Source organism: Tachyglossus aculeatus (genome assembly GCF_015852505.1).
Source record: "Tachyglossus aculeatus isolate mTacAcu1 chromosome 12 unlocalized genomic scaffold, mTacAcu1.pri SUPER_6_unloc_2, whole genome shotgun sequence".
NCBI lineage: Eukaryota > Metazoa > Chordata > Mammalia > Monotremata > Tachyglossidae > Tachyglossus > Tachyglossus aculeatus.
The window spans coordinates 7213573-7228875 of NW_024044829.1; the positions used below are offsets into that span (position 1 = coordinate 7213573).

Sequence of the window (15303 nt, forward strand, 5' to 3'; positions counted from 1 at the left end):
TTTTGGAAGAGATGTTTCCATAGCATTTCTATAGGTCTGAGATGACTCGATGGCATAAGACAAGAGATGATAAAGTCAGTCATTAAGTCGTATTTTTTGAGTTCTTACTGTATGCAGAGCACTGTAGGAGAATATCCACTGTAGCACTTAGGAGAATACAATATGACAATATAAAAGTAAATGTGCTCATTCAGATATTTGTTTTGCACTCTAGCTTTTACGATTTGTAACTCAAACACTGTGATAGGGTGATTTTGCCAAGTGTTTATGTTCCCATCATGATTTCTACAGAGAGCAGGTTCTTTTTCAGGTGGTGTAATGTCACAGCAGTTCAGGTTTTAGGAAGAAAGTGATCAAGTTATCGTATGTGCATATCACAATTGGGGGACTGGATTTTCAAAGATGAGGTTTTATTAGATATTAAAATTTTCCACTAAGGAGGTTTTCGTTGCCTTTTGGGTTCATTGCTTTTGAGAGGTAAACCTAAATTTCACTTGGTTTTACTTAAGGCCTTGGTTCTTTTTTATAGGATTGTGAGTGGGATATTTGAGTTCCTTTGATGGCCATCTGGGACACTTTGGCTAATCCTTTCCTCCCAGAAAAATTTGGCACCCCCTTTAACTCAAAACCATAGACTCCATTATTTCTTTTCAACATAATGATATAATAAGACACCAAAAACTTGAAATCAATCAATCAATTCTATTTATTGAGTGCTTACTGTGTGCAGAGCACTGTACTATGCACTTAGAAGACTACAATATGAGAGAGTAGATAGACAAATTCCATGCCCACAGGGAATTTACAGTCTAAGGGTGTGGGAGTGGGGAAGGACATCAAATACTCTTAATACTAACTGCTATTAGCATGTTACAGCACAGCTGCATCACTTGAAATTTCAAGCTAAATCTTGTATTCCCCCCTACACAGTTTTTTTAGAGAAATTTGAATGTGTACATGAGCCAATACCCTTTCCTTCTTGTTTTCAACAGAACTAGTATCACAGGTTCCACCAAATTTAACTTTAGCAAACAAGGACACATTGAGGAAGAGGAAAGCTATGTGTCCTTCATGCCATTTTCAAATGCAGTTTTGCTGCACAAGATCCAGCTAGAGAGAAAAAACATTGGCAAAAGGGAATAACTTTTTATGTTTGATATCGTGCTTTCAATAATCCCTAGAAGAAAACCAGGAAGCAACAAAGTATATACTTCAATCAGTGTTGTGGTAATAATAATAATGATAGTTAATGCTGTAAGATTTTTTTGGTGAGGTCAATAAGTAGCTGACAGTTTTTGCTTGTCTTGTTCATCATTTCTTAGCTGAGTGAAGAAAGGAAGTGGGGACCCTCTCATAAGAGGTTCATTGTGTCTCCTTCTTGGGTGTCTTCAGTTTATGATCCTCAATCAATCAATCAATCATATTTATTGATTACTTGCTGTGTGCAGAGCACTGTACTAAGCGCTTGGGAAGTACAAGTTGGCAACATATAGAGACAGTCCCTACCCAACAGTGGGCTCACAGTCTAAAAGGGGGAGACAGAGAACAAAACCAAACATACTAACAAAATAAAATAAATATTACTGCTCTTAGAGTTAAAAATACAAGTAGTAATGGCAATGGCTCATTATCCATTTCCTTTTCACTTCCAGAAATAGGCCTTTTCTCCTTTCCTTCATTCAAGTAGTCCTAGTGTCCCATCCTTGCTTGCCATACCAATATGTTTCCATATCCAACCTTGGAATGGCGAATTTTCTGTGTCCTAAATTGATTTTTAAAAATCCCTTAAGGATGATTGTGCTAATAACTAGGTAGGAGCAGAAGAATGTGGCTTCTCATAGGAGAAAATGCAAGTTTCCTTAAATTACTTTGTCCTTTTGCCTTTCAAACATTTCTGACATCTGAAGAGCAGGCTTGCCTCATCCAGACTGTTGATCTGTCAGTTGTTTTTGGTGAGTGATATGATTGTTCTCCTGTGTTTTTTCCACTTGGTGTCATCTGTGGAGCTGTATTTGGGTACATATGTGGTGCCCTTGTTGTAGTGGCTTTGGGAAGGTTTATCTTCTGGAGAAGGAAAAGGTGATTTATGTTTACTATCTTCATTGTTTGAACTTGAACCTTTCATTTAGAGCAAGCTTGGGGGTGGAGCTTTGAAGGGGTGGGGTTTAGGGGAGAACGGAGAAGCAGAATGAAAGGGAGGAGAAGGGGGAGAGGAAGAGAAGGGAAGGAAAGAGATGGTATTTATTGAGCACTTCCTTTGTGCAGAGCACTGTACTAAACAACCGGGAGAGTACAGTACAACAGAATCGTTAGAAATGATCCCTGCCCACAACCAGCTTACAATATAGAGGCAGAGAAGAGGGGTGTCATGTAAAGCAGCACCTACTTCGTCACCACCTCAACTCTATCCCTCTCTGGGTAGGAGACTGTTGGAGGCATCTAAACTGCTCCCCTGTTCCCCAGCCTCAGAGTGGGGTGCCTGCTTGCATCACCCCGTGGAATCCCATCACTATAGCAGCTGGTTTTGGTTGCGACTATAGAGTTCTTAGCTCTGTTCACACCCAGCTATCACTCATAAAAATAATAATAATGATGGTATTTGTTAAGCACTTACCATGTCCCAAGCACTGTTCTAAGCACTGGGGTAGATACAAAGTAATCAGGTTGTCCCAAATGGGGCTCACGGTCTGAGTCCCCATTTTACAGGTGAGGTAACAGACACAGAGAAGTGAAGTGACTTGCCCACAGTCACACAGCTAAGTGGTGGAGCCAGTATTGAACCCACGACCTCTGACTCCCAAGCCCGTGCTCTTTCCACTAAGCCATGCTGCTTCTCATGATGCAAGGACTTAAGCCTGGACCCGACTCCAGGCTGGAAACAGGCTCCATTTGCACTGTGTTAGATCCCAGGCCCTGCTCTTGAAGCCAGGACCCAGTCTGCACTTCTCAGTTTCTGTGGACCCACAGACTGCAGCACCAGCTAGCAGTTGACAAGAGGTGGAGCCACCACTGTGGCTCTCCCTCCAGTTCTTTTCCAAATACAAAGGTAGGGCAGGCTACCTTGCTACACTTCATGCCTGAAAAACTGTCTGGGAGAGGCTGACATCATACCCACAGGGCCAACCATGGAGATGATGGCTCCTCTGGCCTCCTATGGTTCACGGTTGTATTTATGGCTTAAACGCACCAACATGTCACTGTCCTAAGTTTCTCCTTAAGGCTGTAAGCTCCTCATCTAGACTTTCTTGTGGGCAGGGAAAGTGCCTACCACTTACATTGCATTTTACTCTCCCAAGTGCTTAGTACAGGGCTCTGTATTCAGTAAGGGCTCAGTAAATACCGTCGATTGATTGCACTTGGTTTGGAAATTTCCTGTGACCACCTCACCTCTCGTAAATAGAGTTTCCCACCTTTCTTCGTAAAGGCACTGGAGTGAATGCCCTTGCCTGGATTCATGCTCCAGGCCTATCCATTAAGTTAGACCTTAGGTTCCTAGTCATGTGAGCAAAAGTTATGGATAACCTGTTACTAAGAGCAAGGTAGGGATTATGGTAGGATGGGGGAGACTGGAAGTGGGGCAAGATTTTGGGTTAAGGAAATTTTGTTACCACTACCAGGAATTAAAGTTTTAGATACCTGGTCTATGTTCTTATTCTTTTGATGTATTTCAAGGAAGCAGTCATCAGTTGAATCTATAGGAGGTATATTGCCTCTGGGTAAGTTCAGAATACGTTTGGCTTATCAAGTCAGAAAGCCCACTTTCTAGAATTTAGTGCAAGGCCAGTTAGACCTGTTACAGATTAGTATTGCTTTTGCATTTGATGGTGAAAGCGTGTGGAAGCTGTACTTTTCCTTAAGGCCATCATTTAATATTTGAATCATATACTTCCTAGCTCGGTTCCCGGAATATTTGATTAACTGAAGTGTGCTGAACATTTTTTTTCTCTCTGAAACATGAATTGAGTCTTCTTCATCTCTTTCACATTAGGATAACATAGTCACAGGAAAAGTCTTATCAAAAACTTGCAGGGCAGGAAGGTGATTGGGACAATTTCAATCTTAATGGTATTGATCCATGGTGTGGGAAAGGGAAGGAATAAGCAAACCTAGCTCTTTAGATCAATGTTTTGTTCAATTTTGTTGAAAATCTGGTAGACTTTAGCCTTATCTAAAGATTCATAAAGGGCATTCATGGAAATGTATTTACTAACAGAGGGTTCCTGAAAAGCTGTGGAATGCTTTACCTGTATTTTTGGTCTGATTATTTTTTTCGTACAGGAAATATGCAAAAAACAATGAAGTGTCCTTTTCTCAAATAGAGTGAGTTAATATTTAATCTGCAAGTCATGATTTTAAAGTTACAAAGTGGGGACTTTGAGTTGATTTCTTTGATTTCTACTGGCACATATAGGCATATCTAAGCAATCAACCACTCAGTCACCAATCAGTGATATTTATTGAGTGCTTACTGTGTCTTGAGCTCTGAACAAGGAGCTTGGGAAAGAACAATGCAGTAGACTTGATAGACAATGTTACCTGCCTGCGTGTCTGGAGGGGGGTTACTGGTGGAGGAATGGGAGAGCACAAGGATATGTACCTAAGTGCTGTGGGGTTGGGGATGGGATGAATATCAACAGAAGCAGTGGCCTAGTGAAAAGGGCATAGGCTTGAGAGTTGGAAGGTATGCGTTCTAATTCAGGCTCTGCCACTTGTCTATGTGTGACCTTGGGCAAGTCACTTCACTTCTCTGGGCCTCAGTTACCTCATCTGGAAAATGGGGATTAAGACTGTGAATCCCATGTGGGACAACCTGACTACCTTGTATCTACCCCATCACTTAGAACGATGTTTGGCACTTAGTAAGCACTTAAATACCATTAATTAATCAATCAATCAATCATATTTATTGGGTGCTTACTGTGTGCAGAGCATTGTACTAAGCTCTTGGGAAGTACAAGTTGGCAAAACATAGAGACAGTCCCTACCCAACAGTGGGCTCACAGTCTAAAAGGGGGAGACAGAAAACAAAACCAAACATGCTAACAAAATAAAATAAACAGAATAGATATGTACAAGTAAAATAAATAAATAGAGTAATAAATATGTACAAACATATATACATATATACAGGTGCTGTGGGGAAGGGAAGGAGGTAAGATAGGGGGATGGAGAGGGGGACGAGGGGGAGAGGAAGGAAGGGGCTCAGTCTGGGAAGACCTCCTGGAGGAGGTGAGCTCATAGTAGGGCCTTGAAGGGAGGAAGAGAGCTAGCTTGGCAGATGGGCAGAGGGAGGGCATTCCAGGCCCGGCAGATGATGGGGGCCGGGGGCCGGGGGTCGATGGTGGGACAGGCGAGAACGAGGCATGGTGAGGAGATTAGCAGCAGAGGAGCGGAGGGTGCGGGCTGGGCTGTAGAAGGAGAGAAGGGAGGTGAGGTAGGAGGGGGCAAGGTGATGGAGAGTCTTGAGGCCGAGGGTGAGGAATTTCTGCCCGATGTGCAGATTGATTGGTAGCCACTGGAGATTTTTGAGGAGGGGAGTAACATGCCCAGAGCATTTCTGGACAAAGACAATCCGGGGAGCAGCATGAAGTATGGATTGAAGTGGGGAGAGACACGAGGATGGGAGATCAGAGAGACGGCTGATGCAGTAGTCCAGTTGGGATAGGATGAGAGCTTGAACTAGCAGGGTAGCGGTTTGGATGGAGAGGAAAGGGCAGATCTTGGCAATGTTGCGGAGCTGAGACCGGCAGGTTTTGGTGACGGCTTGGATGTGAGGGGTGAATGAAAGAGCGGAGTCGAGGATGACACCAAGGATGTGGGCTTGTGAGATGGGAAGGATGGTAATGCCGTCAACAGAGATGGGAAAGTCAGGGAGAGGCAGGATTTGGGAAGGAAGACAAGGAGTTCAGTCTTCGACATGTTGAGTTTTAGGTGGCGGGCAGACATCCAGATGGAGATGTCCCGAAGGCAGAAGGAGATGCGAGCCTGGAGAGAGGGGGAGAGAGCAGGGGCAGAGATGTAGATCTGGGTGTTATCAGCATAGAGATGATAGTTGAAGCCGTGGGAGCGAATGAGGTCACCAAGGGAGTGAGTGTAGATCGAGAACAGAAGCAGACCAAGCACTGGACCTTGGGGAACCCCCACAGTAAGGGGATGGGAGGGGGAGGAGGAGCCTGCTAAAGAGATTGAGAATGAATGACCAGAGAGATAAGAGGAGAACCAGGAGAGGACGGAGTCTGTGAAGCCAAGGTCGGATAGTGTGTTGAGGAGAAGGGAGTGGTCCACGGTGTCGAGGGCACCTGAGAGGTCGAGGAGGAGTAGGATAGAGTATAAGCCGTTGGATTTGGCAAGCAGGAGGTCATTGGTGACCTTTCATCAATCATCAATCGTATTTATTGAGCACTTACTACGTGCAGAGCACTGTACTATGCGCTTGGGAAGTACAAATTGGCAACATATAGAGACAGTCCCTACCCAACAGTGGGCTCACAGTCTAAAAGGGGGAGACAGAGAACAAAACCAAACATACTAACAAAATAAAATAAATAGAATAGATATGTACAAGGAAAATAAATGAATAAATAGAGTAATAACTATGTATAAACATATATACATATATGCAGGTGCTGTGGGGAAGGGAAGGAGGTAAAATGGGGGGATGGAGAGGGGGACGAGGGGGAGAGGAAGGAAGGGGCTCAGTCTGGGTAGGCCTCCTGGAGGAGGTGAGCTCTCAGCAGGCCTTGAAGGGAGGAAGAGAGCTAGCTTGGCGGATGGGCAGAGGGAGGGCATTCCAGGCCCGGGGGATGACGTGGGCCGGGGGTCGATGGCGAGACAGGCGAGAACGAGGTACGGTGAGGAGATTAGTGGTGGAGGAGCGGAGGGTGTGGGCTGGGCTGTAGAAGGAGAGAAGGAGGTGAGGTAGGAAGGGGCGAGGTGATGGAGAGCCTTGAAGCCCAGGATGAGGAGTTTCTGCCTGATGCGCAGATTGATTGGTAGCCACTGGAGATTTTTGAGGAGGGGAGTAATATGCCCAGAGCGTTTCTGGACAAAGATAATCCGGGCAGCAGCATGAAGTGTGGATTGAAGTGGAGAGAGACACGAGGATGGGAGATCAGAGAGAAGGCTGATGCTGATGACCTTTGAGAGGGCAGTTTCCATGGAATGTAGGGGATGGAAGCCAGACTGGAGAGGGTCGAGGAGAGAGTTGGTGTTGAGGAACTCGAGGCAGTGCTTGTAGACAACTCGTTATTATTATTATTATTATTATCATTATTAAGCGCTTAAGAGTTTTGAATCCCTATGCTTCAGTTTACTAAAGTGCTCAGCACACAGTAAACACTCAATAAATACCACTGGTTGATTGAAGGAAGGATTAGTAGGAAAAATGAGGGTTTAGGTAGGGAAGGCCTCTTGAGAGGGTGTGATTTTTAGTAGGGCTTTGTAGTGGTGTGTGTGTGTGTGTGTGTGTGTGTGTGTGTGCGTGTGTGTCTGATGGTGGGGGGATGAAAATTAAGTTTTGCAATTGGACTTGATTTCACATGTTTTGGCGAGAGCACTATTAAGCAATGTTTTCTAACAATGGGAACGGTTTTGGATAGGGAGTGAAATGTCGGAATGAATGGTTGTACACATGGACACGTGTTTTTGAATGTAGTGTCAGATATGGGAAAGTACTACAGTGGGATTCATGGTCAGGGAATGAGTCTATTCATTGTGATATTGAACTGGGCCAAGTGCATAGTACAGTGCTTTGCATGCAGCACTCAGTAAGTACGATTGAATAAATGACATTCCTTTGGCATGGATTGAGGGATAGGTTAAGGATAGGGATTGAGGCTATGAGCCCCACATAGAACAGGGACTGTTTCCAACTCAATCTTTTTGTATTCACCCCAGCGCTTAATACAGTGCTTGGCAGATAGTAAGTGCTTCAAAATATCATTATTATTATTAAATTCAAATAGTTCCAAGGATGCCTGCCATTGAGAATTGCCCCACCCAGGTGTGCTATGGCATGGCCAGTCATAAATTTGATAAATGCATCAATGGATTATGTAGTCAATGCATAATGAATTTGTTTTTTATTCTCTAGAATGTATTGTTTTTCAAGTATTTTATGAGCCACTTTTTTATGAGAAAAATATACTTCTACAACTTGGCTTATGACTGGATTTAAACCAAAATACCAAACTACAATGATTGACTTTTTGTTTTTCTCTCCTTTTTTATGTCAGACCAAAAAAGTAAGTGAACTTATTCATATTTTCAAAATATTGTGTCTTGTTTTATTCCCATGCTGAATTTTGGTATGTTAAATGAAATGCTAAAAAGTAGCTTGATCTTTATGGATCAACGTTAAAGTGGAAAATTTTGAATCCTACTCCTAGAAACAGCAGGTGTACTCCAACTGTGGATTTGCAGAAGAGTATGAAGTATGTGTTCCTTAAGGAACTTAAACTTTAGGGACTTTTTTGTTGGGGGGTGTTAGAAATGCCTCGATAGATAATGAATTCTTGTTTGGGAATTGAGGGTTGGGATTAGACAGGTGTAGCAAACTAATATGTAGAAAGAAAATAAATACCAATCTCACTCTAATTGTAAACATTAAGATCATCTATACCTTAAAGAAATCTTACTGATTAACATTGTGTAGTTGTAAATGGGGTAACTGTCTTAAAGTAAAGGATTGGCAAGACTGTAGCATTGAATAAATAAATGAAAACAGCAGTAGGCTCTGTGGGTAGCTATTAGAACAATCTGACAAAGTATAACCACTGTATGTCCACAATGCTGAAGGCATTGTCAATTATTTAGTTATATGTTCGTCTTACCAGCTGTGCTTACACAAACTGATACTGTTACCATTGGTACTATCATTGTGAATCAATCATTCATATTTATTGAGCACTCATTGTGTGCAGAGCACTGTAGTAAGTTCTCGGTATAATACAATGTGGCAGAGTTAGTAGATATATTCCCTGTCAGCAGCTCAAAGGAAACTTGCATTCTTTCCTTCTTTTGTCCACTCCTGTTGTCCTCTCCTTCACTCTCTCTCAGAATAGAAAAATATCTTGAAGGCAGCAGCAGTTGGGAGAGGAGTATATCCTCCCCCACCAAAGGCATCGATCAGTTAAGACGAACAGCAATTATTGTTATTATTAAAAAAACCTGTTTAGCTGGGGAAGTCATTTAAGAGGTGTTTTGGGGTTTGTGTGAGTGACTTGTTGAGGATGACTGTGTTCAAGCGTTAGCCACAGATATGGTGTGTAAGCCCAGTTTGGAAAGCAGTATTATGAGCATCGTTTAAATGAACATTTAGGATCTAAAGCTCGTTGGAGTTGATCAACCCAAATATGCAGCGGGATTTGACTGAGACTAGGGGAAAAACAAATATAATAATGTTCTGACATATACGTTATTTCCTTTGCTTGGTCAAAATTATCTTGGTGGGGTTTTTTAACTGGTAAATGCATAGACTAATAAGCAACCGTAGCATCTTCTAAACGTATTATAATTATTGATATGTGGAATAATTATCTGAACACACCAGAAGTTTATAAAAATTTTCTCAGAGGTTAAGTTGTGGGATCAGGGGATATGTATACTTTTCATCCATGTATATTTTCCCAATGCTTAGTGCAGTATATTAATCAGTCAATTAATCAATGGTAAGCATTCATTCATTCACTCAATGGTATTTATTGAGCTCTTACTGTGTGCAGAGCACTGTACTAAGCGCTTTGGAAGTACAAGTTGGCAACATATAGAGACGGTCCCTACCCAACAGTGGGCTCACAATCTAGAAGGGGCAGACAGACAACAAAACAAAACATATAAACAAAATGAAATAAATAGAATAAATATGTACAAGTAAAATAAATAGAGTAATAAATATGTACAAACATATATACATACATACGGTTGCTGTGGGGAGGAGAAGGAGGTAAGGCGGGGAGATGGGGAGGGGGAGAGGAAGGAGGGGGCTCAGTCTGGGAAGGCCTCCTGGAGGAGCTGAGCTCTCAGTAGGGCTTTGAAGGGAGGAAGAGAGCTTGCTTGGTGGATGTGCGGAGGGAGAGCATTCCAGGCCAGGGGGATGACGCGGGCCGGGGGTCGATGGTGGGACAGGCGAGAACGAAGCACAGTGAGGAGATTAGGGGCAGAGGAGTGGAGGGTGTGGGATGGACTGTAGAAGGAGAGAAGGGAGGTGAGGTAGGAGGGGGCAAGGTGATGGAGAGCCTTGAAGCCGAGGGTGAGGAGTTTCTGCCTCATGCACAGATTGATTGGTAGCCACTGGAGATTTTTGAGGAGGGGTGTAACATGCCCAGAGCGTTTCTGCACAAAGGCCATCCGGGCAGTGGCGTGAAGTATGGATTGAAGTGGGAAGAGACAGGAGGATTGGAGATCGGAGAGGAGGCTGATGCAGTAATCCAGTCGGGATAAGATGGGAGATTAAACGAGCAGGGTAGAGGTTTGGATGGAGAGGAAAGGGCAGATCTTGGCGATGTTAAGGAGGTGAGACTGGCAGGTTTTGGTGACGGATTGGATGTGAGGGGTGAACGAGAGAGCAGAGTCGAGGATGACACCAAGGTTGCAGGCTTGTGAGACGCGAAGGATGGTAGTGCCGTCAACAGTGATGTTCCCTCTGTTGGGAGTCAGGGAGAGGGCACGGTTTGGTAGGGAATATAAGGAGTTCAGTCTTAGACATGTTGAGTTTTAGATGGCAGGCAGACATCCTAATGGAGATGTCCTGAAGGCAGGAAGAGATGCGAGCCTGGAGGGAGGGACAGAGAGCAGGGGCAGAGATGTAGGTTTGGGTGTCATCAGCGTAGAGATGATAGCTGAAGCCGTGGGAGCGAATGAGGTCACCAAGCGAGTGAGTATAGATGGAGAACAGAAGGGGACCAAGAACTGACATTTGAGGAACCCCTATAGTAAGGTGATGGGAGGGGGAGGAGTTGAGCCAGCAAAAGAGACTGAGAATGAACGGCTGGAGAGATGAGGAGAACTAGGAGAGGACAGAGACTGTGAAGCCAAGGTTGGATTACGTGTTGAGAAGAAGGGCTTGGTCCACAGTGTCGAAAGCAGCTGAGAGGTCGAGGAGGATTAAGATACAGTAGGAGCCGTTGGAGTTCGCAAGCAGTAGGTTAATGGTGACCTTTGAAAGGGCAGTTTCCGTGGAATGTAGGGGACAGAAGCCAGACTGGAGGGAGTCGAGGAGAGAGTTGTCATTGAGGAATTCGAGGCACCGCATGTAGACAATTCGTTCAAAGAGTTTGGAAAGGAATGGTAAGAAGGAGATAGTGCTATAACTAGAAGGTGAGGTGGGGTCAAGAGAGGGTTTTTTTTTAGGATGGGAGAGACGTGGGAATGTTTGAAGGCAGAGGGAAAAGAACCAGTGGAGACTGAGCGGTTAAGATGGAAGTTAAGGAGGGGAGAAGGGACAGAGCGAGAGATTTCATAAGATGAGAGGGAATGGAGTCAGAAGCACAGATGGCCAGAGTAGCACTCGAGAGGACGGAGGAGATCTCATCTGAGGATACTGCTGGGAAGGTTGGGAGAGTAGCGGAGAGGGTTGAGAGCCGGGGGTTTGGAGAAGGGGGGGGAGTGACTTTGGGGAGCTCAGACCTGATGGATTTTTTGTTAGTGAAGTAGGAGGCCAGATCCTTATGGGTGAGGGAAGGAGGATGGGGAGGAACAGGGGGCCTGAGAAGGGATTTAAATGTATGGATGAGCTGACGGGGATGATGGGCATGGGTGTCAATAAGGGAGGAGAAATAGATTTGTCTGGCAGAGGAGAGGGCAGAGTTAAGGCAGGAAAGGATACACTTGAAGTGAACGAGGTTGGCATGGTGTTTAGGCTTTTGCCAGCAGTGTTCAACAGATCGAACATAAGAGCGAAGGAGGCAGACAGTGGCAGTGATCCAGGGCTGTGGGTTACTGGTACGAGAGTTCGAAGGAAAAGGGGAGCAAGCGAGTCAAGCTGAGTAGAGAGGGTAGAGTTGAAAGCAGTAATCTGATCATCAAGATTGGATAGACAGGAAAGAGAGGCTAGGGAGGTGAGGCGAGGCGAGGTGGGGTGTGAGGCGCTCAGAAAGATGGACGGGGTCAAGAGAGTGGAGGTCTCTTTGAGGAAGTAATATATATTTACAGGGGAAAGGAGTGTGAGTGACGAAGCAGGTGAGAAGGTTATGATCAGAGAGAGGGATTTCAGAGTTGGTGAGGGTGGAGACAGTACAGTGGTAGGAGATGATGAGGTCGAGGGTGTGACCAAGTTGGTGAATGGGTGAGGTGGGGTGGAGCAAGAGGTTGACAGTGTCAAGGAGAGATAGAAAGCGGGCGGCAGAGGAGTCACCAGGTATATCCATGTGGATATTGAAGTCTCCGAGGATCAGAGTGGGCATGGAAAAGGAGAGAAGGAAGGTGAGGAAGGGGTTAAAATCGTTAAAGCACTCAACGAACTCAACGCATACTATTGATGATGATGATGATGATGATGATGATGATGATGATGATGCTGTGAGGGTAATGTAGCAGTGTAACCCCCCCACCTCCCCGGACTTCCCCGTTCTCTGCCCTCAACTCACTAGCTTGCATGCCCTCCCTTTCAATCAATGAATCAATAAAACATATTTTTTGAGTGTTTGCTGTGTGTGGAGCACTGTACTGATAATAATGGTATGTCCAAAGTGCTTATTATGTGTCAGGTGCCGTTCTAAGCCCTGGGGTAGATACAAGATAATCATGTCACAAAGTTTCTGTCCCACATGGGACTCACAATAGGAGGGAGAACACATATTGAATCCCCATTTTACAGTTCAGGAAACTGAGGCACAGAAAATTTAAGTGACTTGCCCAAAGTCACCCAGCAGGCACGTGGCAGAGCTGGAATGAGAATCGAGGTCCTCATAATCCCTGGAACATGGTTTTTCCACAAGGCCACTGTTCTAAAGGCTTGGGAGAGTACACTATGCCGGAGTTGATTGGAATGTCCCCTGCCCAAAAGTATAGAGAGAAACGTACAATTCCTGATCATTGCAAACCTAAAGCTTTTATCCAAAAGCACTGCCCGGAGGCACTGAAGCCCCGGGAGCCAATCCCACACATCAGGTCATCACAGATCCAGCCTAACTCTTCCTTGAACCGGCTTTGGATTCAGTTCTGATGATTGACGTCCTACTGTATGTTTGATATGATCAACTATCAGTATAAGATTTCCAGCTAGGATTAGGTTTCTAACTTTTAGGTCTATGTGATACATTTTTGGTTATTACTTTGACTCAGTATGTATGTGTTTAGAAGGTACCTGTTGGTATTTTGCGGGTTTCCTGTACATGAAAAAATCAAAATCCTTTTGTTAACAAGAAAAGTCACATTATATACTCTGAATAATAGCCCATAAATTCTTAAAGAAAGTGGGCAAAATCTCTGATTCACAGTGCTACAGTTTCATTACTTCTACTTCACTTTTTGTAGTAATTCCATTCTGTAAGCATTTTCTTTTTATATTGCAGATGACATTTCTCAGGTGAAGCTTTTGATTCAAAACCATATGCCAGATGACTATATTAATGAAAACTACATGCCCGTAGGACACTTTGTGTAATTGATATAACTGTTTGTTGCATAATATTTAAAAAATATGCCTATCATAGTCTAAAACTGAATTAATTTTTCTTTTAAGGGATACCACTCGAAGAAGGATTTTATTGCCACCCAAGGACCCTTAACTAACACATTAGATGATTTCTGGCCTGTGGTCTGGGAGAAAAATTTATATTCCATCGTTATGTTAACCAAATGTGTTGAACAGGGCAGGGTGAGTGTCTTTTAAAAAAAAATTAATTTCCTTTTTTAACTTGAGTAACCTTTGCCACCCAGGAGTTCAAACTACAGTGCTGTAAATTCATGATACTTCCCTGCTGCCTTGCTCTACTTGTATGGAATCAGAGAAAGTCTCATCTCCTCGAAAAGGCCATCCCCAATTAGGCCATATATTTCTCTCCCTCTCCCTTCTATTTATTTTATTTTGTTAATATATTTTGTTTTGTTGTCTGTCTCCCCCTTCTAGACTGCGAGCCCGCTGTTGGGTAGGGATCGTCTGTATATGTTACCAACTTATACTTCCCAAGCTCTTAGTACAGTGCTCTGCACACAGTAACCGCTCAATAAATACGATTGAATGAAATGAATGAATGAATCTGCTGAATTGTACTTTCCAAGCACTTAGTGCAGTGCTCTTCACGCAGTAAGTGCTCAATAAATGTGATTGAATGAATGAATGAATTAATGAATGAATGAATCTGTGTACTTAGATCTGTGACTTTTCGGCATTAGATGTTTGCCCCACTCTCAACCCCACAGTCCTTATATATATATATATATATATATATCTTTAAATTCTGTATGGTAAATTATTTACATTAGTGTTTATCTCCCCCTCTAAACTGTAAGCTCATTGTGGGGAGGGAAAATGTCTGCCAACTCTGTTGTACTCTCCCAACTGCTTAGTAGAGTGCTCTGCACATAGTAAGTGCTCAATAAATACCATTGATGTTGAAGTTGATATTTGGGGACATGGTTCGAGGCCTGTGGTACCGCTATTCCCAGTGTGTCATGGGTGTGGCTTTGCCCCCGCCTGCTACAGAGCCCTGAAGACCTATGTATAAGTTGGCCAGAAGGTCATCCCCATCTCCCCAAAACCCACGGAGCCAGAGTGGTCAGAGGTGATTGGGTCAGTGATGTGGGTCTCTGAGTTCCCATGACAACATTTAGTATTAGAATGCACTCGCCTTAGCGTTTTGTATAGTGCTCTGCACTCAGAAATCACTCAATAAATGCTATTGACTGACTGTTAAACAGCATGGCTTAGTGGAAAGAGCAGGAGCTTGGGAGTCAGAGAATGTGGGTTCTAATCACAGCTCCATCAAGAGAAGCAGCGTGGATCAGTGGAAAGAGCCCAGGCTTTGGAGTCAGAGGTCATGGGTTCAAATCCCAGCTCCACCAACTGTCAGCTGTGTGACTTTGGGCAAGTCACTTCACTTCTCAGGGCCCCAGTTCCCTCATCTGGAAAATGGGGGTTAAGACTATGAGCCCCCCATGGGACAACCTGATCACCTTGTAAGCTCCCCAGAGCTTAGAACAGTGCTTTGCACATAGTAAGCGCTTAATAAATGTCATCATTATTATTATTATTGCCTGCTGTGTGACCTTGGTCAAGTCACTTAACTTCTCTGTGCCTCAGTTGCCTCATCTGTAAAATGGGGATTAAGACTGTGAGCCCCACATAGGACAACTTGTTTATCT

At 43.9% G+C, this 15303-nt stretch overlaps 1 pseudogene; it reads left to right on the plus strand.

Moving 5' to 3' along the window:
- The window catches only part of LOC119921316, a 39598-nt pseudogene that overhangs the window by 13074 nt on the left and 11221 nt on the right, over positions 1 to 15303 (plus strand).